This window comes from Salvelinus fontinalis, chromosome 33 (assembly GCF_029448725.1).
Source record: "Salvelinus fontinalis isolate EN_2023a chromosome 33, ASM2944872v1, whole genome shotgun sequence".
Taxonomy (NCBI): Eukaryota; Metazoa; Chordata; class Actinopteri; order Salmoniformes; family Salmonidae; genus Salvelinus; species Salvelinus fontinalis.
This window is the reverse complement of record NC_074697.1, coordinates 35249089-35273048: the sequence shown is the minus strand read 5'-3', so window position 1 is coordinate 35273048 and position 23960 is coordinate 35249089. Positions and strand designations below refer to the sequence as shown.

Below are 23960 nucleotides of genomic sequence, written 5' to 3'. Positions count from 1 at the left end.
ATTGAGAAGCATCCAGTGCAAAAAAAAAGGTGAAATCTCTAGTTTCAAACTGACAGATTCCAATGGGGATTTTATCATTTATTCACATACCGGTGCGTCAATCGGCTCAAATTCAATGAGCTCCAATTCGTTTTGATGTCTTCTTTTTCAACTTCAAAATCTTCATTTAGCTCTTCTTCATTTGTTTCTTGCTGTTACAGAAAATGAAAATTGAATCTGAAAGACTCGGAAGAGTAATTACAGAGGATTTGAACTGAAACCTGGTCAACTGCTTGGAAGACAGCTATGCTCACAAGTATACCAACAAAACTCACGTGATTCACTGTGGCCTGGCACCATCGACAAGTCAATCCGTATCCTAACCGTCATTGCTGGCGACAGCAAAAAAATGTCTTCCACGAAATGGCTCGTTGGTCTAGGGGTATGATTCTCGCTTTGGGTGCGAGAGGTCCTGGGTTCAAATCCCGGACGAGCCCTTTAACAGTCTGAGACAAGCGGATCTTTGTTTCCTGGTTGGAGGGGCAACTGCCATCCCTGGAGTATAGGACGAGGTGGCTGAGTGATTAAGGCAATGGACTGCTAATCATTTGTGCTCTCCACTAGTGGCTTCAACATGTATTAATTTCTTCCTTGATTAAAAATCTGTAATTTTAACCGGTACTGGTTACCTTCAGACGAGTCCTGTGACACTTGTGGGGGTCGTAGAGCAAAACTGAGAACGGCATTGCGTTTGTTAGAGTCTCCCCTTTCCATAGAATGGTCAAACAATTTTGTTGGTCAAACCGTTCGGAAGCTACAGACATTTATATGAGAAAACTGATATTCGGGATGTCTCATGTTTTGATAAACATCGCTCTCGCTCTGCCGCCTTTCACCGAAAATGCAGAGGTGTGACATCAGCGGTTATGGAAGATTGAGAAGCATCCAGTGCAAAAAAAAAGGTGAAATCTCTAGTTTCAAACTGACAGATTCCAATGGGGATTTTATCATTTATTCACATACCGGTGCGTCAATCGGCTCAAATTCAATGAGCTCCAATTCGTTTTGATGTCTTCTTTTTCAACTTCAAAATCTTCATTTAGCTCTTCTTCATTTGTTTCTTGCTGTTACAGAAAATGAAAATTGAATCTGAAAGACTCGGAAGAGTAATTACAGAGGATTTGAACTGAAACCTGGTCAACTGCTTGGAAGACAGCTATGCTCACAAGTATACCAACAAAACTCACGTGATTCACTGTGGCCTGGCACCATCGACAAGTCAATCCGTATCCTAACCGTCATTGCTGGCGACAGCAAAAAAATGTCTTCCACGAAATGGCTCGTTGGTCTAGGGGTATGATTCTCGCTTTGGGTGCGAGAGGTCCCGGGTTCAAATCCCGGACGAGCCCTTTAACAGTCTGAGACAAGCGGATCTTTGTTTCCTGGTTGGAGGGGCAACTGCCATCCCTGGAGTATAGGACGAGGTGGCTGAGTGATTAAGGCAATGGACTGCTAATCATTTGTGCTCTCCACTAGTGGCTTCAACATGTATTAATTTCTTCCTTGATTAAAAATCTGTAATTTTAACCGGTACTGGTTACCTTCAGACGAGTCCTGTGACACTTGTGGGGGTCGTAGAGCAAAACTGAGAACGGCATTGTGTTTGTTAGAGTCTCCCCTTTCCATAGAATGGTCAAACAATTTTGTTGGTCAAACCGTTCGGAAGCTACAGACATTTATATGAGAAAACTGATATTCGGGATGTCTCATGTTTTGACAAACATCGCTCTCGCTCTGCCGCCTTTCACCGAAAATGCAGAGGTGTGACATCAGCGGTTATGGAAGATTGAGAAGCATCCAGTGCAAAAAAAAAGGTGAAATCTCTAGTTTCAAACTGACAGATTCCAATGGGGATTTTATCATTTATTCACATACCGGTGCGTCAATCGGCTCAAATTCAATGAGCTCCAATTCGTTTTGATGTCTTCTTTTTCAACTTCAAAATCTTCATTTAGCTCTTCTTCATTTGTTTCTTGCTGTTACAGAAAATGAAAATTGAATCTGAAAGACTCGGCAGATGAATTACAGAGGATTTGAACTGAAACCTGGTCAACTGCTTGGAAGACAGCTATGCTCACAAGTATACCAACAAAACTCACGTGATTCACTGTGGCCTGGCACCATCGACAAGTCAATCCATATCCTCACCGTCATTGCTGGCGACAGCAATAAAATGTCTTCCACGAAATGGCTCTTTGGTCTAGGGGTATGATTCTCGCTTTGGGTGCGACAGGTCCCGGGTTCAAATCCGGGACGAGCACTTTAACAGTCTGAGACAAGCGGATCTTTGTTTACTGGTTGGAGGGGCAACTGCAATCCCTGGAGTATAGGACGAGGTGGCTGAGTGATTAAGGCAATGGACTGCTAATCATTTGTGCTCTCCACTAGTGGCTTCAACATGTATTAATTTCTTCCTTGATTAAAAATCTGTAATTTTAACCGGTACTGGTTACCTTCAGACGAGTCCTGTGACACTTGTGGGGGTCGTAGAGCAAAACTGAGAACGGCATTGTGTTTGTTAGAGTCTCCCCTTTCCATAGAATGGTCAAACAATTTTGTTGGTCAAAGCGTTCGGAAGCTACAGACATTTATATGAGAAAACTGATATTCGGGATGTCTCATGTTTTGACAAACATCGCTCTCGCTCTGCCGCCTTTCACCGAAAATGCAGAGGTGTGACATCAGCGGTTATGGAAGATTGAGAAGCATCCAGTGCAAAAAAAAAGGTGAAATCTCTAGTTTCAAACTGACAGATTCCAATGGGGATTTTATCATTTATTCACATACCGGTGCGTCAATCGGCTCAAATTCAATGAGCTCCAATTCGTTTTGATGTCTTCTTTTTCAACTTCAAAATCTTCATTTAGCTCTTCTTCATTTGTTTCTTGCTGTTACAGAAAATGAAAATTGAATCTGAAAGACTCGGAAGATGAATTACAGAGGATTTGAACTGAAACCTGGTCAACTGCTTGGAAGACAGCTATGCTCACAAGTATACCAACAAAACTCACGTGATTCACTGTGGCCTGGCACCATCGACAAGTCAATCCATATCCTCACCGTCATTGCTGGCGACAGCAAAAAAATGTCTTCCACGAAATGGCTCGTTGGTCTAGGGGTATGATTCTCGCTTTGGGTGCGAGAGGTCCCGGGTTCAAATCCCGGACGAGCCCTTTAACAGTCTGAGACAAGCGGATCTTTGTTTACTGGTTGGTGGGGCAACTGCCATCCCTGGAGTATCGGACGAGGTGGCTGAGTGATTAAGGCAATGGACTGCTAATTATTTGTGCTCTCCACTAGTGGCTTCAACATGTATTAATTTCTTCCTTGATTAAAAATCTGTAATTTTAACCGGTACTGGTTACCTTCAGACGAGTCCTGTGACACTTGTGGGGGTCGTAGAGCAAAACTGAGAACGGCATTGCGTTTGTTAGAGTCTCCCCTTTCCATAGAATGGTCAAACAATTTTGTTGGTCAAACCATTCGGAAGCTACAGACATTTATATGAGAAAACTGATATTCGGGATGTCTCATGTTTTGACAAACATCGCTCTCGCTCTGCCGCCTTTCACCGAAAATGCAGAGGTGTGACATCAGCGGTTATGGAAGATTGAGAAGCATCCAGTGCAAAAAAAAAGGTGAAATCTCTAGTTTCAAACTGACAGATTCCAATGGGGATTTTATCATTTATTCACATACCGGTGCGTCAATCGGCTCAAATTCAATGAGCTCCAATTCGTTTTGATGTCTTCTTTTTCAACTTCAAAATCTTCATTTAGCTCTTCTTCATTTGTTTCTTGCTGTTACAGAAAATGAAAATTGAATCTGAAAGACTCGGAAGATGAATTACAGAGGATTTGAACTGAAACCTGGTCAACTGCTTGGAAGACAGCTATGCTCACAAGTATACCAACAAAACTCACGTGATTCACTGTGGCCTGGCACCATCGACAAGTCAATCCATATCCTAACCGTCATTGCTGGCGACAGCAAAAAAATGTCTTCCACGAAATGGCTCGTTGGTCTAGGGGTATGATTCTCGCTTTGGGTGCGAGAGGTCCCGGGTTCAAATCCCGGACGAGCCCTTTAACAGTCTGAGACAAGCGGATCTTTGTTTACTGGTTGGAGGGGCAACTGCCATCCCTGGAGTATAGGACGAGGTGGCTGAGTGATTAAGGCAATGGACTGCTAATCATTTGTGCTCTCCACTAGTGGCTTCAACATGTATTAATTTCTTCCTTGATTAAAAATCTGTAATTTTAACCGGTACTGGTTACCTTCAGACGAGTCCTGTGACACTTGTGGGGGTCGTAGAGCAAAACTGAGAACGGCATTGCGTTTGTTAGAGTCTCCCCTTTCCATAGAATGGTCAAACAATTTTGTTGGTCAAACCATTCGGAAGCTACAGACATTTATATGAGAAAACTGATATTCGGGATGTCTCATGTTTTGACAAACATCGCTCTCGCTCTGCCGCCTTTCACCGAAAATGCAGAGGTGTGACATCAGCGGTTATGGAAGATTGAGAAGCATCCAGTGCAAAAAAAAAGGTGAAATCTCTAGTTTCAAACTGACAGATTCCAATGGGGATTTTATCATTTATTCACATACCGGTGCGTCAATCGGCTCAAATTCAATGAGCTCCAATTCGTTTTGATGTCTTCTTTTTCAACTTCAAAATCTTCATTTAGCTCTTCTTCATTTGTTTCTTGCTGTTACAGAAAATGAAAATTGAATCTGAAAGACTCGGAAGAGTAATTACAGAGGATTTGAACTGAAACCTGGTCAACTGCTTGGAAGACAGCTATGCTCACAAGTATACCAACAAAACTCACGTGATTCACTGTGGCCTGGCACCATCGACAAGTCAATCCGTATCCTAACCGTCATTGCTGGCGACAGCAAAAAAATGTCTTCCACGAAATGGCTCGTTGGTCTAGGGGTATGATTCTCGCTTTGGGTGCGAGAGGTCCCGGGTTCAAATCCCGGACGAGCCCTTTAACAGTCTGAGACAAGCGGATCTTTGTTTCCTGGTTGGAGGGGCAACTGCCATCCCTGGAGTATAGGACGAGGTGGCTGAGTGATTAAGGCAATGGACTGCTAATCATTTGTGCTCTCCACTAGTGGCTTCAACATGTATTAATTTCTTCCTTGATTAAAAATCTGTAATTTTAACCGGTACTGGTTACCTTCAGACGAGTCCTGTGACACTTGTGGGGGTCGTAGAGCAAAACTGAGAACGGCATTGCGTTTGTTAGAGTCTCCCCTTTCCATAGAATGGTCAAACAATTTTGTTGGTCAAACCGTTCGGAAGCTACAGACATTTATATGAGAAAACTGATATTCGGGATGTCTCATGTTTTGATAAACATCGCTCTCGCTCTGCCGCCTTTCACCGAAAATGCAGAGGTGTGACATCAGCGGTTATGGAAGATTGAGAAGCATCCAGTGCAAAAAAAAAGGTGAAATCTCTAGTTTCAAACTGACAGATTCCAATGGGGATTTTATCATTTATTCACATACCGGTGCGTCAATCGGCTCAAATTCAATGAGCTCCAATTCGTTTTGATGTCTTCTTTTTCAACTTCAAAATCTTCATTTAGCTCTTCTTCATTTGTTTCTTGCTGTTACAGAAAATGAAAATTGAATCTGAAAGACTCGGAAGAGTAATTACAGAGGATTTGAACTGAAACCTGGTCAACTGCTTGGAAGACAGCTATGCTCACAAGTATACCAACAAAACTCACGTGATTCACTGTGGCCTGGCACCATCGACAAGTCAATCCGTATCCTAACCGTCATTGCTGGCGACAGCAAAAAAATGTCTTCCACGAAATGGCTCGTTGGTCTAGGGGTATGATTCTCGCTTTGGGTGCGAGAGGTCCCGGGTTCAAATCCCGGACGAGCCCTTTAACAGTCTGAGACAAGCGGATCTTTGTTTCCTGGTTGGAGGGGCAACTGCCATCCCTGGAGTATAGGACGAGGTGGCTGAGTGATTAAGGCAATGGACTGCTAATCATTTGTGCTCTCCACTAGTGGCTTCAACATGTATTAATTTCTTCCTTGATTAAAAATCTGTAATTTTAACCGGTACTGGTTACCTTCAGACGAGTCCTGTGACACTTGTGGGGGTCGTAGAGCAAAACTGAGAACGGCATTGCGTTTGTTAGAGTCTCCCCTTTCCATAGAATGGTCAAACAATTTTGTTGGTCAAACCGTTCGGAAGCTACAGACATTTATATGAGAAAACTGATATTCGGGATGTCTCATGTTTTGATAAACATCGCTCTCGCTCTGCCGCCTTTCACCGAAAATGCAGAGGTGTGACATCAGCGGTTATGGAAGATTGAGAAGCATCCAGTGCAAAAAAAAAGGTGAAATCTCTAGTTTCAAACTGACAGATTCCAATGGGGATTTTATCATTTATTCACATACCGGTGCGTCAATCGGCTCAAATTCAATGAGCTCCAATTCGTTTTGATGTCTTCTTTTTCAACTTCAAAATCTTCATTTAGCTCTTCTTCATTTGTTTCTTGCTGTTACAGAAAATGAAAATTGAATCTGAAAGACTCGGAAGATGAATTACAGAGGATTTGAACTGAAACCTGGTCAACTGCTTGGAAGACAGCTATGCTCACAAGTATACCAACAAAACTCACGTGATTCACTGTGGCCTGGCACCATCGACAAGTCAATCCATATCCTCACCGTCATTGCTGGCGACAGCAAAAAAATGTCTTCCACGAAATGGCTCGTTGGTCTAGCGGTATGCTTCTCGCTTTGGCTGCGAGAGGTCCCGGGTTCAAATCCCGGACGAGCCCTTTAACAGTCTGAGACAAGCGGATCTTTGTTTACTGTTTGGAGGGGCAACTGCAATCCCTGGAGTATAGGACGAGGTGGCTGAGTGATTAAGGCAATGGACTGCTAATAATTTGTGCTCTCCACTAGTGGCTTCAACATGTATTAATTTCTTCCTTGATTAAAAATCTGTAATTTTAACCGGTACTGGTTACCTTCAGACGAGTCCTGTGACACTTGTGGGGGTCGTAGAGCAAAACTGAGAACAGCATTGTGTTTGTTAGAGTCTCCCCTTTCCATAGAATGGTCAAACAATTTTGTTGGTCAAACCGTTCGGAAGCTACAGACATTTATATGAGAAAACTGATATTCGGGATGTCTCATGTTTTGACAAACATCGCTCTCGCTCTGCCGCCTTTCACCGAAAATGCAGAGGTGTGACATCAGCGGTTATGGAAGATTGAGAAGCATCCAGTGCAAAAAAAAAGGTGAAATCTCTAGTTTCAAACTGACAGATTCCAATGGGGATTTTATCATTTATTCACGTACCGGTGTACTTTGGGTGCGAGAGGTCCCGGGTTCAAATCCCGAACGAGCCCTTTTGTAGAGCCTTTAACAGTCTGAGACAGGCGGATCTTGGGCAACTGGTTGGAGGGGCAACTGCCATCCCTGGAGTGCAGGACGAGGTGGCTGAGTGATTAAGGCAATGGACTGCTAATCATTTGTGCTTTGCACAAGTGGCTTCAACATTGCACAACTTTTCTTCATTTCTTCCTTGATTAAAAATCTGTAATTTTAACCGGTACTGGTTACCTTCAGACGAGTCCTGTGACACTTGTGGGGGTCGTAGAGCAAAACTGAGAACGGCATTGTGTTTGTTAGAGTCTCCCCTTTCCATAGAATGGTCAAACAATTTTGTTGGTCAAACCGTTCGGAAGCTACAGACATTTATATGAGAAAACTGATATTCGGGATGTCTCATGTTTTGACAAACATCGCACTCGCTCTGCCGCCTTTCACCGAAAATGCAGAGGTGTGACATCAGCGGTTATGGAAGTTTGAGAAGCATCCAGTGCAAAAAAAAGGTGAAATCTCTAGTTTCAAACTGACAGATTCCAATGGGGATTTTATCATTTATTCACATACCGGTGCGTCAATCGGCTCAAATTCAATGAGCTCCAATTCGTTTTGATGTCTTCTTTTTCATCTTCAAAATCTTCATTTAGCTCTTCTTCATTTGTTTCTTGCTGTTACAGAAAATGAAAATTTAATCTGAAAGACTCGGCAGATGAATTACAGAGGATTTGAACTGAAACCTGGTCAACTGCTTGGAAGACAGCTATGCTCACAAGTATACCAACAAAACTCACGTGATTCACTGTGGCCTGGAACCATCGACAAGTCAATCCATATCCTCACCGACATTGCTGGCGACAGCAAAAAAATGTCTTCGATAAAATGGCTCGTTGGTCTAGGGGTATGATTCTCGCTTTGGGTGCGAGAGGTCCCGGGTTCAAATCCAGAACGAGCCCTTTAACAGTCTGAGGGAGGCGGATCTTTGGCTACTGGTTGGAGGGGCAACTGCCATCCCTGGAATATAGGACGAGGTGGCTGAGTGATTAAGGCAATGGACTGCTAATCATTTGTGCTCTGCACTAGTGGCTTCAACATGTATTAATTTCTTCCTTGATTAAAAATCTGTAATTTTAACCGGTACTGGTTACCTTCAGACGAGTCCTGTGACACTTGCGGGGGTCGTAGAGCAAAACTGAGAACGGCATTGTGTTTGTTAGAGTCTCCCCTTTCCATAGAATGGTCAAACAATTTTGTTGGTCAAACCGTTCGGAAGCTACAGACATTTATATGAGAAAACTGATATTCGGGATGTCTCATGTTTTGATAAACATCGCTCTCGCTCTGCCGCCTTTCACCGAAAATGCAGAGGTGTGACATCAGCGGTTATGGAAGATTGAGAAGCATCCAGTGCAAAAAAAAAGGTGAAATCTCTAGTTTCAAACTGACAGATTCCAATGGGGATTTTATCATTTATTCACATACCGGTGCGTCAATCGGCTCAAATTCAATGAGCTCCAATTCGTTTTGATGTCTTCTTTTTCAACTTCAAAATCTTCATTTAGCTCTTCTTCATTTGTTTCTTGCTGTTACAGAAAATGAAAATTGAATCTGAAAGACTCGGAAGAGTAATTACAGAGGATTTGAACTGAAACCTGGTCAACTGCTTGGAAGACAGCTATGCTCACAAGTATACCAACAAAACTCACGTGATTCACTGTGGCCTGGCACCATCGACAAGTCAATCCGTATCCTAACCGTCATTGCTGGCGACAGCAAAAAAATGTCTTCCACGAAATGGCTCGTTGGTCTAGGGGTATGATTCTCGCTTTGGGTGCGAGAGGTCCCGGGTTCAAATCCCGGACGAGCCCTTTAACAGTCTGAGACAAGCGGATCTTTGTTTCCTGGTTGGAGGGGCAACTGCCATCCCTGGAGTATAGGACGAGGTGGCTGAGTGATTAAGGCAATGGACTGCTAATCATTTGTGCTCTCCACTAGTGGCTTCAACATGTATTAATTTCTTCCTTGATTAAAAATCTGTAATTTTAACCGGTACTGGTTACCTTCAGACGAGTCCTGTGACACTTGTGGGGGTCGTAGAGCAAAACTGAGAACGGCATTGCGTTTGTTAGAGTCTCCCCTTTCCATAGAATGGTCAAACAATTTTGTTGGTCAAACCGTTCGGAAGCTACAGACATTTATATGAGAAAACTGATATTCGGGATGTCTCATGTTTTGATAAACATCGCTCTCGCTCTGCCGCCTTTCACCGAAAATGCAGAGGTGTGACATCAGCGGTTATGGAAGATTGAGAAGCATCCAGTGCAAAAAAAAAGGTGAAATCTCTAGTTTCAAACTGACAGATTCCAATGGGGATTTTATCATTTATTCACATACCGGTGCGTCAATCGGCTCAAATTCAATGAGCTCCAATTCGTTTTGATGTCTTCTTTTTCAACTTCAAAATCTTCATTTAGCTCTTCTTCATTTGTTTCTTGCTGTTACAGAAAATGAAAATTGAATCTGAAAGACTCGGAAGATGAATTACAGAGGATTTGAACTGAAACCTGGTCAACTGCTTGGAAGACAGCTATGCTCACAAGTATACCAACAAAACTCACGTGATTCACTGTGGCCTGGCACCATCGACAAGTCAATCCATATCCTCACCGTCATTGCTGGCGACAGCAAAAAAATGTCTTCCACGAAATGGCTCGTTGGTCTAGCGGTATGCTTCTCGCTTTGGCTGCGAGAGGTCCCGGGTTCAAATCCCGGACGAGCCCTTTAACAGTCTGAGACAAGCGGATCTTTGTTTACTGGTTGGAGGGGCAACTGCAATCCCTGGAGTATAGGACGAGGTGGCTGAGTGATTAAGGCAATGGACTGCTAATAATTTGTGCTCTCCACTAGTGGCTTCAACATGTATTAATTTCTTCCTTGATTAAAAATCTGTAATTTTAACCGGTACTGGTTACCTTCAGACGAGTCCTGTGACACTTGTGGGGGTCGTAGAGCAAAACTGAGAACGGCATTGTGTTTGTTAGAGTCTCCCCTTTCCATAGAATGGTCAAACAATTTTGTTGGTCAAACCGTTCGGAAGCTACAGACATTTATATGAGAAAACTGATATTCGGGATGTCTCATGTTTTGACAAACATCGCTCTCGCTCTGCCGCCTTTCACCGAAAATGCAGAGGTGTGACATCAGCGGTTATGGAAGATTGAGAAGCATCCAGTGCAAAAAAAAAGGTGAAATCTCTAGTTTCAAACTGACAGATTCCAATGGGGATTTTATCATTTATTCACGTACCGGTGTACTTTGGGTGCGAGAGGTCCCGGGTTCAAATCCCGAACGAGCCCTTTTGTAGAGCCTTTAACAGTCTGAGACAGGCGGATCTTGGGCAACTGGTTCGAGGGGCAACTGCCATCCCTGGAGTGCAGGACGAGGTGGCTGAGTGATTAAGGCAATGGACTGCTAATCATTTGTGCTTTGCACAAGTGGCTTCAACATTGCACAACTTTTCTTCATTTCTTCCTTGATTAAAAATCTGTAATTTTAACCGGTACTGGTTACCTTCAGACGAGTCCTGTGACACTTGTGGGGGTCGTAGAGCAAAACTGAGAACGGCATTGTGTTTGTTAGAGTCTCCCCTTTCCATAGAATGGTCAAACAATTTTGTTGGTCAAACCGTTCGGAAGCTACAGACATTTATATGAGAAAACTGATATTCGGGATGTCTCATGTTTTGACAAACATCGCACTCGCTCTGCCGCCTTTCACCGAAAATGCAGAGGTGTGACATCAGCGGTTATGGAAGTTTGAGAAGCATCCAGTGCAAAAAAAAGGTGAAATCTCTAGTTTCAAACTGACAGATTCCAATGGGGATTTTATCATTTATTCACATACCGGTGCGTCAATCGGCTCAAATTCAATGAGCTCCAATTCGTTTTGATGTCTTCTTTTTCATCTTCAAAATCTTCATTTAGCTCTTCTTCATTTGTTTCTTGCTGTTACAGAAAATGAAAATTTAATCTGAAAGACTCGGCAGATGAATTACAGAGGATTTGAACTGAAACCTGGTCAACTGCTTGGAAGACAGCTATGCTCACAAGTATACCAACAAAACTCACGTGATTCACTGTGGCCTGGAACCATCGACAAGTCAATCCATATCCTCACCGACATTGCTGGCGACAGCAAAAAAATGTCTTCGATAAAATGGCTCGTTGGTCTAGGGGTATGATTCTCGCTTTGGGTGCGAGAGGTCCCGGGTTCAAATCCAGAACGAGCCCTTTAACAGTCTGAGGGAGGCGGATCTTTGGCTACTGGTTGGAGGGGCAACTGCCATCCCTGGAATATAGGACGAGGTGGCTGAGTGATTAAGGCAATGGACTGCTAATCATTTGTGCTCTGCACTAGTGGCTTCAACATGTATTAATTTCTTCCTTGATTAAAAATCTGTAATTTTAACCGGTACTGGTTACCTTCAGACGAGTCCTGTGACACTTGCGGGGGTCGTAGAGCAAAACTGAGAACGGCATTGTGTTTGTTAGAGTCTCCCCTTTCCATAGAATGGTCAAACAATTTTGTTGGTCAAACCGTTCGGAAGCTACAGACATTTATATGAGAAAACTGATATTCGGGATGTCTCATGTTTTGATAAACATCGCTCTCGCTCTGCCGCCTTTCACCGAAAATGCAGAGGTGTGACATCAGCGGTTATGGAAGATTGAGAAGCATCCAGTGCAAAAAAAAAGGTGAAATCTCTAGTTTCAAACTGACAGATTCCAATGGGGATTTTATCATTTATTCACATACCGGTGCGTCAATCGGCTCAAATTCAATGAGCTCCAATTCGTTTTGATGTCTTCTTTTTCAACTTCAAAATCTTCATTTAGCTCTTCTTCATTTGTTTCTTGCTGTTACAGAAAATGAAAATTGAATCTGAAAGACTCGGAAGAGTAATTACAGAGGATTTGAACTGAAACCTGGTCAACTGCTTGGAAGACAGCTATGCTCACAAGTATACCAACAAAACTCACGTGATTCACTGTGGCCTGGCACCATCGACAAGTCAATCCGTATCCTAACCGTCATTGCTGGCGACAGCAAAAAAATGTCTTCCACGAAATGGCTCGTTGGTCTAGGGGTATGATTCTCGCTTTGGGTGCGAGAGGTCCCGGGTTCAAATCCCGGACGAGCCCTTTAACAGTCTGAGACAAGCGGATCTTTGTTTCCTGGTTGGAGGGGCAACTGCCATCCCTGGAGTATAGGACGAGGTGGCTGAGTGATTAAGGCAATGGACTGCTAATCATTTGTGCTCTCCACTAGTGGCTTCAACATGTATTAATTTCTTCCTTGATTAAAAATCTGTAATTTTAACCGGTACTGGTTACCTTCAGACGAGTCCTGTGACACTTGTGGGGGTCGTAGAGCAAAACTGAGAACGGCATTGCGTTTGTTAGAGTCTCCCCTTTCCATAGAATGGTCAAACAATTTTGTTGGTCAAACCGTTCGGAAGCTACAGACATTTATATGAGAAAACTGATATTCGGGATGTCTCATGTTTTGATAAACATCGCTCTCGCTCTGCCGCCTTTCACCGAAAATGCAGAGGTGTGACATCAGCGGTTATGGAAGATTGAGAAGCATCCAGTGCAAAAAAAAAGGTGAAATCTCTAGTTTCAAACTGACAGATTCCAATGGGGATTTTATCATTTATTCACATACCGGTGCGTCAATCGGCTCAAATTCAATGAGCTCCAATTCGTTTTGATGTCTTCTTTTTCAACTTCAAAATCTTCATTTAGCTCTTCTTCATTTGTTTCTTGCTGTTACAGAAAATGAAAATTGAATCTGAAAGACTCGGAAGATGAATTACAGAGGATTTGAACTGAAACCTGGTCAACTGCTTGGAAGACAGCTATGCTCACAAGTATACCAACAAAACTCACGTGATTCACTGTGGCCTGGCACCATCGACAAGTCAATCCATATCCTCACCGTCATTGCTGGCGACAGCAAAAAAATGTCTTCCACGAAATGGCTCGTTGGTCTAGCGGTATGCTTCTCGCTTTGGCTGCGAGAGGTCCCGGGTTCAAATCCCGGACGAGCCCTTTAACAGTCTGAGACAAGCGGATCTTTGTTTACTGGTTGGAGGGGCAACTGCAATCCCTGGAGTATAGGACGAGGTGGCTGAGTGATTAAGGCAATGGACTGCTAATAATTTGTGCTCTCCACTAGTGGCTTCAACATGTATTAATTTCTTCCTTGATTAAAAATCTGTAATTTTAACCGGTACTGGTTACCTTCAGACGAGTCCTGTGACACTTGTGGGGGTCGTAGAGCAAAACTGAGAACGGCATTGTGTTTGTTAGAGTCTCCCCTTTCCATAGAATGGTCAAACAATTTTGTTGGTCAAACCGTTCGGAAGCTACAGACATTTATATGAGAAAACTGATATTCGGGATGTCTCATGTTTTGACAAACATCGCTCTCGCTCTGCCGCCTTTCACCGAAAATGCAGAGGTGTGACATCAGCGGTTATGGAAGATTGAGAAGCATCCAGTGCAAAAAAAAAGGTGAAATCTCTAGTTTCAAACTGACAGATTCCAATGGGGATTTTATCATTTATTCACGTACCGGTGTACTTTGGGTGCGAGAGGTCCCGGGTTCAAATCCCGAACGAGCCCTTTTGTAGAGCCTTTAACAGTCTGAGACAGGCGGATCTTGGGCAACTGGTTGGAGGGGCAACTGCCATCCCTGGAGTGCAGGACGAGGTGGCTGAGTGATTAAGGCAATGGACTGCTAATCATTTGTGCTTTGCACAAGTGGCTTCAACATTGCACAACTTTTCTTCATTTCTTCCTTGATTAAAAATCTGTAATTTTAACCGGTACTGGTTACCTTCAGACGAGTCCTGTGACACTTGTGGGGGTCGTAGAGCAAAACTGAGAACGGCATTGTGTTTGTTAGAGTCTCCCCTTTCCATAGAATGGTCAAACAATTTTGTTGGTCAAACCGTTCGGAAGCTACAGACATTTATATGAGAAAACTGATATTCGGGATGTCTCATGTTTTGACAAACATCGCACTCGCTCTGCCGCCTTTCACCGAAAATGCAGAGGTGTGACATCAGCGGTTATGGAAGTTTGAGAAGCATCCAGTGCAAAAAAAAGGTGAAATCTCTAGTTTCAAACTGACAGATTCCAATGGGGATTTTATCATTTATTCACATACCGGTGCGTCAATCGGCTCAAATTCAATGAGCTCCAATTCGTTTTGATGTCTTCTTTTTCATCTTCAAAATCTTCATTTAGCTCTTCTTCATTTGTTTCTTGCTGTTACAGAAAATGAAAATTTAATCTGAAAGACTCGGCAGATGAATTACAGAGGATTTGAACTGAAACCTGGTCAACTGCTTGGAAGACAGCTATGCTCACAAGTATACCAACAAAACTCACGTGATTCACTGTGGCCTGGAACCATCGACAAGTCAATCCATATCCTCACCGACATTGCTGGCGACAGCAAAAAAATGTCTTCGATAAAATGGCTCGTTGGTCTAGGGGTATGATTCTCGCTTTGGGTGCGAGAGGTCCCGGGTTCAAATCCAGAACGAGCCCTTTAACAGTCTGAGGGAGGCGGATCTTTGGCTACTGGTTGGAGGGGCAACTGCCATCCCTGGAATATAGGACGAGGTGGCTGAGTGATTAAGGCAATGGACTGCTAATCATTTGTGCTCTGCACTAGTGGCTTCAACATGTATTAATTTCTTCCTTGATTAAAAATCTGTAATTTTAACCGGTACTGGTTACCTTCAGACGAGTCCTGTGACACTTGCGGGGGTCGTAGAGCAAAACTGAGAACGGCATTGTGTTTGTTAGAGTCTCCCCTTTCCATAGAATGGTCAAACAATTTTGTTGGTCAAACCGTTCGGAAGCTACAGACATTTATATGAGAAAACTGATATTCGGGATGTCTCATGTTTTGACAAACATCGCTCTCGCTCTGCCGCCTTTCACCGAAAATGCAGAGGTGTGACATCAGCGGTTATGGAAGTTTGAGAAGCATCCAGTGCAAAAAAAAGGTGAAATCTCTAGTTTCAAACTGACAGATTCCAATGGGGATTTTATCATTTATTCACATACCGGTGCGTCAATCGGCTCAAATTCAATGAGCTCCAATTCGTTTTGATGTCTTCTTTTTCATCTTCAAAATCTTCATTTAGCTCTTCTTCATTTGTTTCTTGCTGTTACAGAAAAGGAAAATTTAATCTGAAAGACTCGGCAGATGAATTACAGAGGATTTGAACTGAAACCTGGTCAACTGCTTGGAAGACAGCTATGCTCACAAGTATACCAACAAAACTCACGTGATTCACTGTGGCCTGGAACCATCGACAAGTCAATCCATATCCTCACCGACATTGCTGGCGACAGCAAAAAAATGTCTTCGATAAAATGGCTCGTTGGTCTAGGGGTATGATTCTCGCTTTGGGTGCGAGAGGTCCCGGGTTCAAATCCAGAACGAGCCCTTTAACAGTCTGAGGGAGGCGGATCTTTGGCTACTGGTTGGAGGGGCAACTGCCGTCCCTGGAGTGCAGGACGAGGTGGCTGAGGGATCAAGGCAATGGACTGCTAATCATTTGTGCTCTGCACTAGTGGCTTCAACATTTATTAATTTCTTCCTTGATTAAAAATCTGTAATTTTAACCGGTACTGGTTACCTTCAGACAAGTCCTGTGACACTTGCGGGGGTCGTAGAGCAAAACTGAGAACGGCATTGTGTTTGTTAGAGTCTCCCCTTTCCATAGAATGGTCAAACAATTTTGTTGGTCAAACCGTTCGGAAGCTACAGACATTTATTTGAGAAAACTGATTTTTGGGATGTCTCATGTTTTGACAAACATCGCTCTCGCTCTGCCGCCTTTCACCGAAAATGCAGAGGTGTGACATCAGCGGTTATGTAAGATTGAGAAGCATCCAGTGCAAAAAAAAAGGTGAAATCTCTAGTTTCAAACTGACAGATTCCAATGGGGATTTTATCATTTATTCACGTACCGGTGTACTTTGGGTGCGAGAGGTCCCGGGTTCAAATCCCGAACGAGCCCTTTTGTAGAGCCTTTAACAGTCTGAGACAGGCGGATCTTGGGCAACTGGTTGGAGGGGCAACTGCCATCCCTGGAGTGCAGGACGAGGTGGCTGAGTGATTAAGGCAATGGACTGCTAATCATTTGTGCTTTGCACAAGTGGCTTCAACATTGCACAACTTTTCTTTATTTCTTCCTTGATTAAAAATCTGTAATTTTAACCGGTACTGGTTACCTTCAGACGAGTCCTGTGACACTTGTGGGGGTCGTAGAGCAAAACTGAGAACGGCATTGTGTTTGTTAGAGTCTCCCCTTTCCATAGAATGGTCAAACAATTTTGTTGGTCAAACCGTTCGGAAGCTACAGACATTTATATGAGAAAACTGATATTCGGGATGTCTCATGTTTTGACAAACATCGCTCTCGCTCTGCCGCCTTTCACCAAAAATGCAGAGGTGTGACATCAGCGGTTATGGAAGATTGAGAAGCATCCAGTGCAAAAAAAAAGGTGAAATCTCTAGTTTCAAACTGACAGATTCCAATGGGGCTTTTATCATTTATTCAAATACCGGTGCGTCAATCGGCTCAAATTCAATGAGCTCCAATTCGATTTGATGTCTTCTTTTTCAACTTCAAAATCTTCATTTAGCTCTTCTTCATTTGTTTCTTGCTGTTACAGAAAATGAAAATTGAATCTGAAAGACTCGGCAGATGAATTACAGAGGATTTGAACTGAAACCTGGTCAACTGCTTGGAAGACAGCTATGCTCACAAGTATACCAACAAAACTCACGTGATTCACTGTGGCCTGGAACCATCGACAAGTCAATCCATATCCTCACCGACATTGCTGGCGACAGCAAAAAAATGTCTTCGATAAAATGGCTCGTTGGTCTAGGGGTATGATTCTCGCTTTGGGTGCGAGAGGTCCCGGGTTCAAATCCCGAACGAGCCCTTTAACAGTCTGAGGGAGGCGGATCTTTGGCTACTGGTTGGAGGGGCAACTGCCGTCCCTGGAGTGCAGGACGAGGTGGCTGAGGGATCAAGGCAATGGACTGCTAATCATTTGTGCTCTGCACTAGTGGCTTCAACATTTATTAATTTCTTCCTTGATTAAAAATCTGTAATTTTAACCGGTACTGGTTACCTTCAGACAAGTCCTGTGACACTTGCGGGGGTCGTAGAGCAAAACTGAGAACGGCATTGTGTTTGTTAGAGTCTCCCCTTTCCATAGAATGGTCAAACAATTTTGTTGGTCAAACCGTTCGGAAGCTACAGACATTTATTTGAGAAAACTGATTTTTGGGATGTCTCATGTTTTGACAAACATCGCTCTCGCTCTGCCGCCTTTCACCGAAAATGCAGAGGTGTGACATCAGCGGTTATGTAAGATTGAGAAGCATCCAGTGCAAAAAAAAAGGTGAAATCTCTAGTTTCAAACTGACAGATTCCAATGGGGCTTTTATCATTTATTCAAATACCGGTGCGTCAATCGGCTCAAATTCAATGAGCTCCAATTCGATTTGATGTCTTCTTTTTCAACTTCAAAATCTTCATTTAGCTCTTCTTCATTTGTTTCTTGCTGTTACAGAAAATGAAAATTGAATCTGAAAGACTCGGCAGATGAATTACAGAGGATTTGAACTGAAACCTGGTCAACTGCTTGGAAGACAGCTATGCTCACAAGTATACCAACAAAACTCACGTGATTCACTGTGGCCTGGAACCATCGACAAGTCAATCCATATCCTCACCGACATTGCTGGCGACAGCAAAAAAATGTCTTCGATAAAATGGCTCGTTGGTCTAGGGGTATGATTCTCGCTTTGGGTGCGAGAGGTCCCGGGTTCAAATCCCGAACGAGCCCTTTAACAGTCTGAGGGAGGCGGATCTTTGGCTACTGGTTGGAGGGGCAACTGCCGTCCCTGGAGTGCAGGACGAGGTGGCTGAGGGATCAAGGCAATGGACTGCTAATCATTTGTGCTCTGCACTAGTGGCTTCAACATTTATTAATTTCTTCCTTGATTAAAAATCTGTAATTTTAACCGGTACTGGTTACCTTCAGACAAGTCCTGTGACACTTGCGGGGGTCGTAGAGCAAAACTGAGAACGGCATTGTGTTTGTTAGAGTCTCCCCTTTCCATAGAATGGTCAAACAATTTTGTTGGTCAAACCGTTCGGAAGCTACAGACATTTATTTGAGAAAACTGATTTTTGGGATGTCTCATGTTTTGACAAACATCGCTCTCGCTCTGCCGCCTTTCACCGAAAATGCAGAGGTGTGACATCAGCGGTTATGTAAGATTGAGAAGCATCCAGTGCAAAAAAAAAGGTGAAATCTCTAGTTTCAAACTGACAGATTCCAATGGGGATTTTATCATTTATTCACGTACCGGTGTACTTTGGGTGCGAGAGGTCCCGGGTTCAAATCCCAAACGAGCCCTTTTGTAGAGCCTTTAACAGTCTGAGACAGGCGGATCTTGGGCAACTGGTTGGAGGGGCAACTGCCATCCCTGGAGTGCAGGACGAGGTGGCTGAGTGATTAAGGCAATGGACTGCTAATCATTTGTGCTTTGCACAAGTGGCTTCAACATTGCACAACTTTTCTTCATTTCTTCCTTAAATAAAAATCTGTAATTTTAACCGGTACTGGTTACCTTCAGACGAGTCCTGTGACACTTGTGGGGGTCGTAGAGCAAAACTGAGAACGGCATTGTGTTTGTTAGAGTCTCCCCTTTCCATAGAATGCTCAAACAATTTTGTTGGTCAAACCGTTCGGAAGCTACAGACATTTATATGAGAAAACTGATATTCGGGATGTCTCATGTTTTGACAAACATCGCTCTCGCTCTGCCGCCTTTCACCGAAAATGCAGAGGTGTGACATCAGCGGTTATGGAAGATTGAGAAGCATCCAGTGCAAAAAAAAAGGTGAAATCTCTAGTTTCAAACTGACAGATTCCAATGGGGATTTTATCATTTATTCAAATACCGGTGCGTCAATCGGCTCAAATTCAATGAGCTCCAATTCGATTTGATGTCTTCTTTTTCAACTTCAAAATCTTCATTTAGCTCTTCTTCATTTGTTTCTTGCTGTTACAGAAAATGAAAATTGAATCTGAAAGACTCGGCAGATGAATTACAGAGGATTTGAACTGAAACCTGGTCAACTGCTTGGAAGACAGCTATGCTCACAAGTATACCAACAAAACTCACGTGATTCACTGTGGCCTGGCACCATCGACAAGTCAATCCATATCCTCACCGTCATTGCTGGCGACAGCAAAAAAATGTCTTTGACAAAATGGCTTGTTGGTCAAGGGGTATGATTCTTGCTTTGGGTGCGAGAGGTCCCGGGTTCAAATCCCGGACGAGGCCTTTAACTGTCTGAGACAAGCGGATCTTTGTTTACTGGTTGGAGGGGCAACTGCCATCCCTGGAATATAGGACGAGGTGGCTGAGTGATTAACCTGTTGGGGATGGGGGCGCTGTTTAGACTATTTATGCTAATGTGGCTAATTTTTTAAACGGCTTCCCACAAAATCCTTGATCGTACAATATGCATATTATTATTATTATTGGATAGAAAACAGTCTATAGTTTCTATAGGAGTTGAAATTTTGTCTCTAAGTGGAACAGAGCCCATTCTACAGCAATTTCCCTGACATGGAGTCAGATTTGAGAAACGTTGGCCACTTTTCTGAAGTCATTTAAACGGGCACTGTCGTTGCTATGACTATACGGACACTTCTTACGTCTTCCCCTGGATGCCTTTACGTGATGACGATTCCAACGGGCTCGATTGCTCGTTCACAGGCCCTACAAATGAAAAAAACCTTTAGCTAGCAAGTCTTTTCTTGCTGCGTAACGCGCGTGGAAGACACCGACCCTCTCCTGTTCCAAGCGTTAGTTTAGCCTGTTATATTTCTCCGGTCATCTTTTCACTCGTTATAGGAGTTACAAACATCACAAAGTAGTTAATTTAAAGCGTTTTATAGCAATTTATATCCGTTTAGTGCGATTTTGGGACATTTATTTTTGCAACGATGTGAAAAGTTGGGAACGCTTTTCAGTTCATCCCGAACGTAGTTGACATTTCCACATGGCAAGAGGACAGCTTTCCACCAAAAGACGATTTCTCCCAAGAAAGGATCCTTTGCCCAAGATACTGATGGAAGAACAGCTCAAGGTAGGACATTTTTATTATGATAAATCGTGTTTCTGTCGAAACATTTTAGTGGCTTAGGACGCCATGTTTTTTGACGTAGCTTCGCTTGGCGCAAACTGTATTGAAAAGTAAGGATAAATTAAAAAATGTAATAACGCAATTGTATTAAGAATTAAATTGTCTATCAATCCCTGTCCACCCTATATTTTTTAGTCACGTTTATGAGTATTTATGTATAAGAGTAGATCACTGTCTAAGTGGCGCAAGGACGTTTTCTTTACCAGCTTGTCTACATTTCACATTGTCTAACCATGATTTTGGTGGCTAAATATAAACATTTTCGATCAAACTGTATATGCATGTTGTAATGTGATGTTACAGGAGTGTCATCAGAAGAATTCTGAGAAGGTTAGTGAAAAAATTTATATCTTTTGGCGATGTTGACTTTTATCGCTCACTTTGGCTAGAATCAATGCTGGGCTGCTAATTGCTATGTGCTAAGCTAATATAACGATTTATTGTGTTTTCGCTGTAAGACACTTAGAAAATCTGAAATATTGTCTGTATTCACAGGATCTGTGTCTTTCGATTCGTGTATGCTGTGTATTTTTACGAAATGTTTGATGATTAGTAGTTAGGTAAACACGTTGCTCATTGTAATTATTCTAGTCCATTTGTGATGGTGGGTGCAATTGTAAACTATGCCATATACCTGAAATATGCACTTTTTTCTAACAAAACCTATCCCATACCATAAATATGTTATCAGACTGTCATCTAATGAGTTTTTTTGTTGGTTAGGGGCTATAAATATCTTAGTTTAGCCGAATTGGTGATGGCTACTGGTGTTGGTGGACAAATAAAAGATGGTGGATTATGCTAATGTGTTTTTAGGTAATAGATGTACATCTTTACATATTGTGTCTTCCCTGTAAAACATTTTAAAAATCGGAAATGTTGACTGGATTCATAAGATCTGTGTCTTTCATTAGCTGTATTGGACTTTAATGTGTGAAAGTTAAATATTTTTAAAAAATATTTTTTTTGAATTTCGCGGCACTGGTTTTTCAGTGGGGGGGGGGGGGGGTGTGCCGCTAGCGCCACGCTGATCCTAGACAGGTTAAGGCAATGGACTGCTAATCATTTGTGCTCTCCACTAGTGGCTTCAACATGTATTAATTTCTTCCTTGATTAAAAATCTGTCATTTTAACCGGTACTGGTTACCTTCAGACGAGTCCTGTGACACTTGTGGGGGTCGTAGAGCAAAACTGACAACGGCATTGTGTTTGTTAGAGTCTCCCCTTTCCATAGAATGGTCAAACAATTTTGTTGGTCAAACCGTTCGGAAGCTACAGACATTTATATGAGAAAACTGATATTCGGGATGTCTCATGTTTTGACAAACATCGCTCTCGCTCTGCCGCCTTTCACCAAAAATGCAGAGGTGTGACATCAGCGGTTATGGAAGATTGAGAAGCATCCAGTGCAAAAAAAAAGGTGAAATCTCTAGTTTCAAACTGACAGATTCCAATGGGGCTTTTATCATTTATTCAAATACCGGTGCGTCAATCGGCTCAAATTCAATGAGCTCCAATTCGATTTGATGTCTTCTTTTTCAACTTCAAAATCTTCATTTAGCTCTTCTTCATTTGTTTCTTGCTGTTACAGAAAATGAAAATTGAATCTGAAAGACTCGGCAGATGAATTACAGAGGATTTGAACTGAAACCTGGTCAACTGCTTGGAAGACAGCTATGCTCACAAGTATACCAACAAAACTCACGTGATTCACTGTGGCCTGGCACCATCGACAAGTCAATCCATATCCTCACCGTCATTGCTGGCGACAGCAAAAAAATGTCTTTGACAAAATGGCTTGTTGGTCAAGGGGTATGATTCTTGCTTTGGGTGCGAGAGGTCCCGGGTTCAAATCCCGGACGAGGCCTTTAACTGTCTGAGACAACCGGATCTTTGTTTACTGGTTGGAGGGGCAACTGCCATCCCTGGAATATAGGACGAGGTGGCTGAGTGATTAAGGCAATGGACTGCTAATCATTTGTGCTCTCCACTAGTGGCTTCAACATGTATTAATTTCTTCCTTGATTAAAAATCTGTCATTTTAACCGGTACTGGTTACCTTCAGACGAGTCCTGTGACACTTGTGGGGGTCGTAGAGCAAAACTGAGAACGGCATTGTGTTTGTTAGAGTCTCCCCTTTCCATAGAATGGTCAAACAATTTTGTTGGTCAAACCGTTCGGAAGCTACAGACATTTATATGAGAAAACTGATATTCGGGATGTCTCATGTTTTGACAAACATCGCTCTCGCTCTGCCGCCTTTCACCGAAAATGCAGAGGTGTGACATCAGCGGTTATGGAAGTTTGAGAAGCATCCAGTGCAAAAAAAAGGTGAAATCTCTAGTTTCAAACTGACAGATTCCAATGGGGATTTTATCATTTATTCACATACCGGTGCGTCAATCGGCTCAAATTCAATGAGCTCCAATTCGTTTTGATGTCTTCTTTTTCATCTTCAAAATCTTCATTTAGCTCTTCTTCATTTGTTTCTTGCTGTTACAGAAAATGAAAATTTAATCTGAAAGACTCGGCAGATGAATTACAGAGGATTTGAACTGAAACCTGGTCAACTGCTTGGAAGACAGCTATGCTCACAAGTATACCAACAAAACTCACGTGATTCACTGTGGCCTGGAACCATCGACAAGTCAATCCATATCCTCACCGACATTGCTGGCGACAGCAAAAAAATGTCTTCGATAAAATGGCTCGTTGGTCTAGGGGTATGATTCTCGCTTTGGGTGCGAGAGGTCCCGGGTTCAAATCCCGAACGAGCCCTTTAACAGTCTGAGGGAGGCGGATCTTTGGCTACTGGTTGGAGGGGCAACTGCCGTCCCTGGAGTGCAGGACGAGGTGGCTGAGGGATCAAGGCAATGGACTGCTAATCATTTGTGCTCTGCACTAGTGGCTTCAACATTTATTAATTTCTTCCTTGATTAAAAATCTGTAATTTTAACCGGTACTGGTTACCTTCAGACAAGTCCTGTGACACTTGCGGGGGTCGTAGAGCAAAACTGAGAACGGCATTGTGTTTGTTAGAGTCTCCCCTTTCCATAGAATGGTCAAACAATTTTGTTGGTCAAACCGTTCGGAAGCTACAGACATTTATTTGAGAAAACTGATTTTTGGGATGTCTCATGTTTTGACAAACATCGCTCTCGCTCTGCCGCCTTTCACCGAAAATGCAGAGGTGTGACATCAGCGGTTATGGAAG

The 23960-nt window shown here is 42.9% G+C and overlaps 14 non-coding genes across 14 annotated transcripts; all 14 read left to right on the top strand.

Annotated features, from left to right (window-relative positions):
- Positions 1-404: 404 nt before the first annotated feature.
- Positions 405-476, top strand: trnap-ugg (transfer RNA proline (anticodon UGG)). Its single transcript has one exon. It is a non-coding gene; the product is annotated as a tRNA-Pro (tRNA).
- Positions 477-1316: 840 nt separating this feature from the next.
- Positions 1317-1388, top strand: trnap-ugg (transfer RNA proline (anticodon UGG)). The gene has a single exon. It is a non-coding gene; the product is annotated as a tRNA-Pro (tRNA).
- Positions 1389-3140: 1752 nt separating this feature from the next.
- trnap-ugg (transfer RNA proline (anticodon UGG)) lies at positions 3141-3212 on the top strand. The gene has a single exon. It is a non-coding gene; the product is annotated as a tRNA-Pro (tRNA).
- Positions 3213-4052: 840 nt separating this feature from the next.
- On the top strand, positions 4053-4124 carry trnap-ugg (transfer RNA proline (anticodon UGG)). Its single transcript has one exon. It is a non-coding gene; the product is annotated as a tRNA-Pro (tRNA).
- Positions 4125-4964: 840 nt separating this feature from the next.
- On the top strand, positions 4965-5036 carry trnap-ugg (transfer RNA proline (anticodon UGG)). Its single transcript has one exon. It is a non-coding gene; the product is annotated as a tRNA-Pro (tRNA).
- Positions 5037-5876: 840 nt separating this feature from the next.
- On the top strand, positions 5877-5948 carry trnap-ugg (transfer RNA proline (anticodon UGG)). Its single transcript has one exon. It is a non-coding gene; the product is annotated as a tRNA-Pro (tRNA).
- An 840-nt stretch (positions 5949-6788) lies between these two features.
- Positions 6789-6860, top strand: trnap-ugg (transfer RNA proline (anticodon UGG)). The gene has a single exon. It is a non-coding gene; the product is annotated as a tRNA-Pro (tRNA).
- Positions 6861-9209: 2349 nt separating this feature from the next.
- On the top strand, positions 9210-9281 carry trnap-ugg (transfer RNA proline (anticodon UGG)). Its single transcript has one exon. It is a non-coding gene; the product is annotated as a tRNA-Pro (tRNA).
- Positions 9282-10121: 840 nt separating this feature from the next.
- Positions 10122-10193, top strand: trnap-ugg (transfer RNA proline (anticodon UGG)). Its single transcript has one exon. It is a non-coding gene; the product is annotated as a tRNA-Pro (tRNA).
- Positions 10194-12542: 2349 nt separating this feature from the next.
- Positions 12543-12614, top strand: trnap-ugg (transfer RNA proline (anticodon UGG)). The gene has a single exon. It is a non-coding gene; the product is annotated as a tRNA-Pro (tRNA).
- Positions 12615-13454: 840 nt separating this feature from the next.
- Positions 13455-13526, top strand: trnap-ugg (transfer RNA proline (anticodon UGG)). Its single transcript has one exon. It is a non-coding gene; the product is annotated as a tRNA-Pro (tRNA).
- Positions 13527-17384: 3858 nt separating this feature from the next.
- trnap-ugg (transfer RNA proline (anticodon UGG)) lies at positions 17385-17456 on the top strand. Its single transcript has one exon. It is a non-coding gene; the product is annotated as a tRNA-Pro (tRNA).
- An 840-nt stretch (positions 17457-18296) lies between these two features.
- On the top strand, positions 18297-18368 carry trnap-ugg (transfer RNA proline (anticodon UGG)). Its single transcript has one exon. It is a non-coding gene; the product is annotated as a tRNA-Pro (tRNA).
- A 5084-nt stretch (positions 18369-23452) lies between these two features.
- trnap-ugg (transfer RNA proline (anticodon UGG)) lies at positions 23453-23524 on the top strand. Its single transcript has one exon. It is a non-coding gene; the product is annotated as a tRNA-Pro (tRNA).
- The last annotated feature ends 436 nt before the right edge of the window (positions 23525-23960 follow it).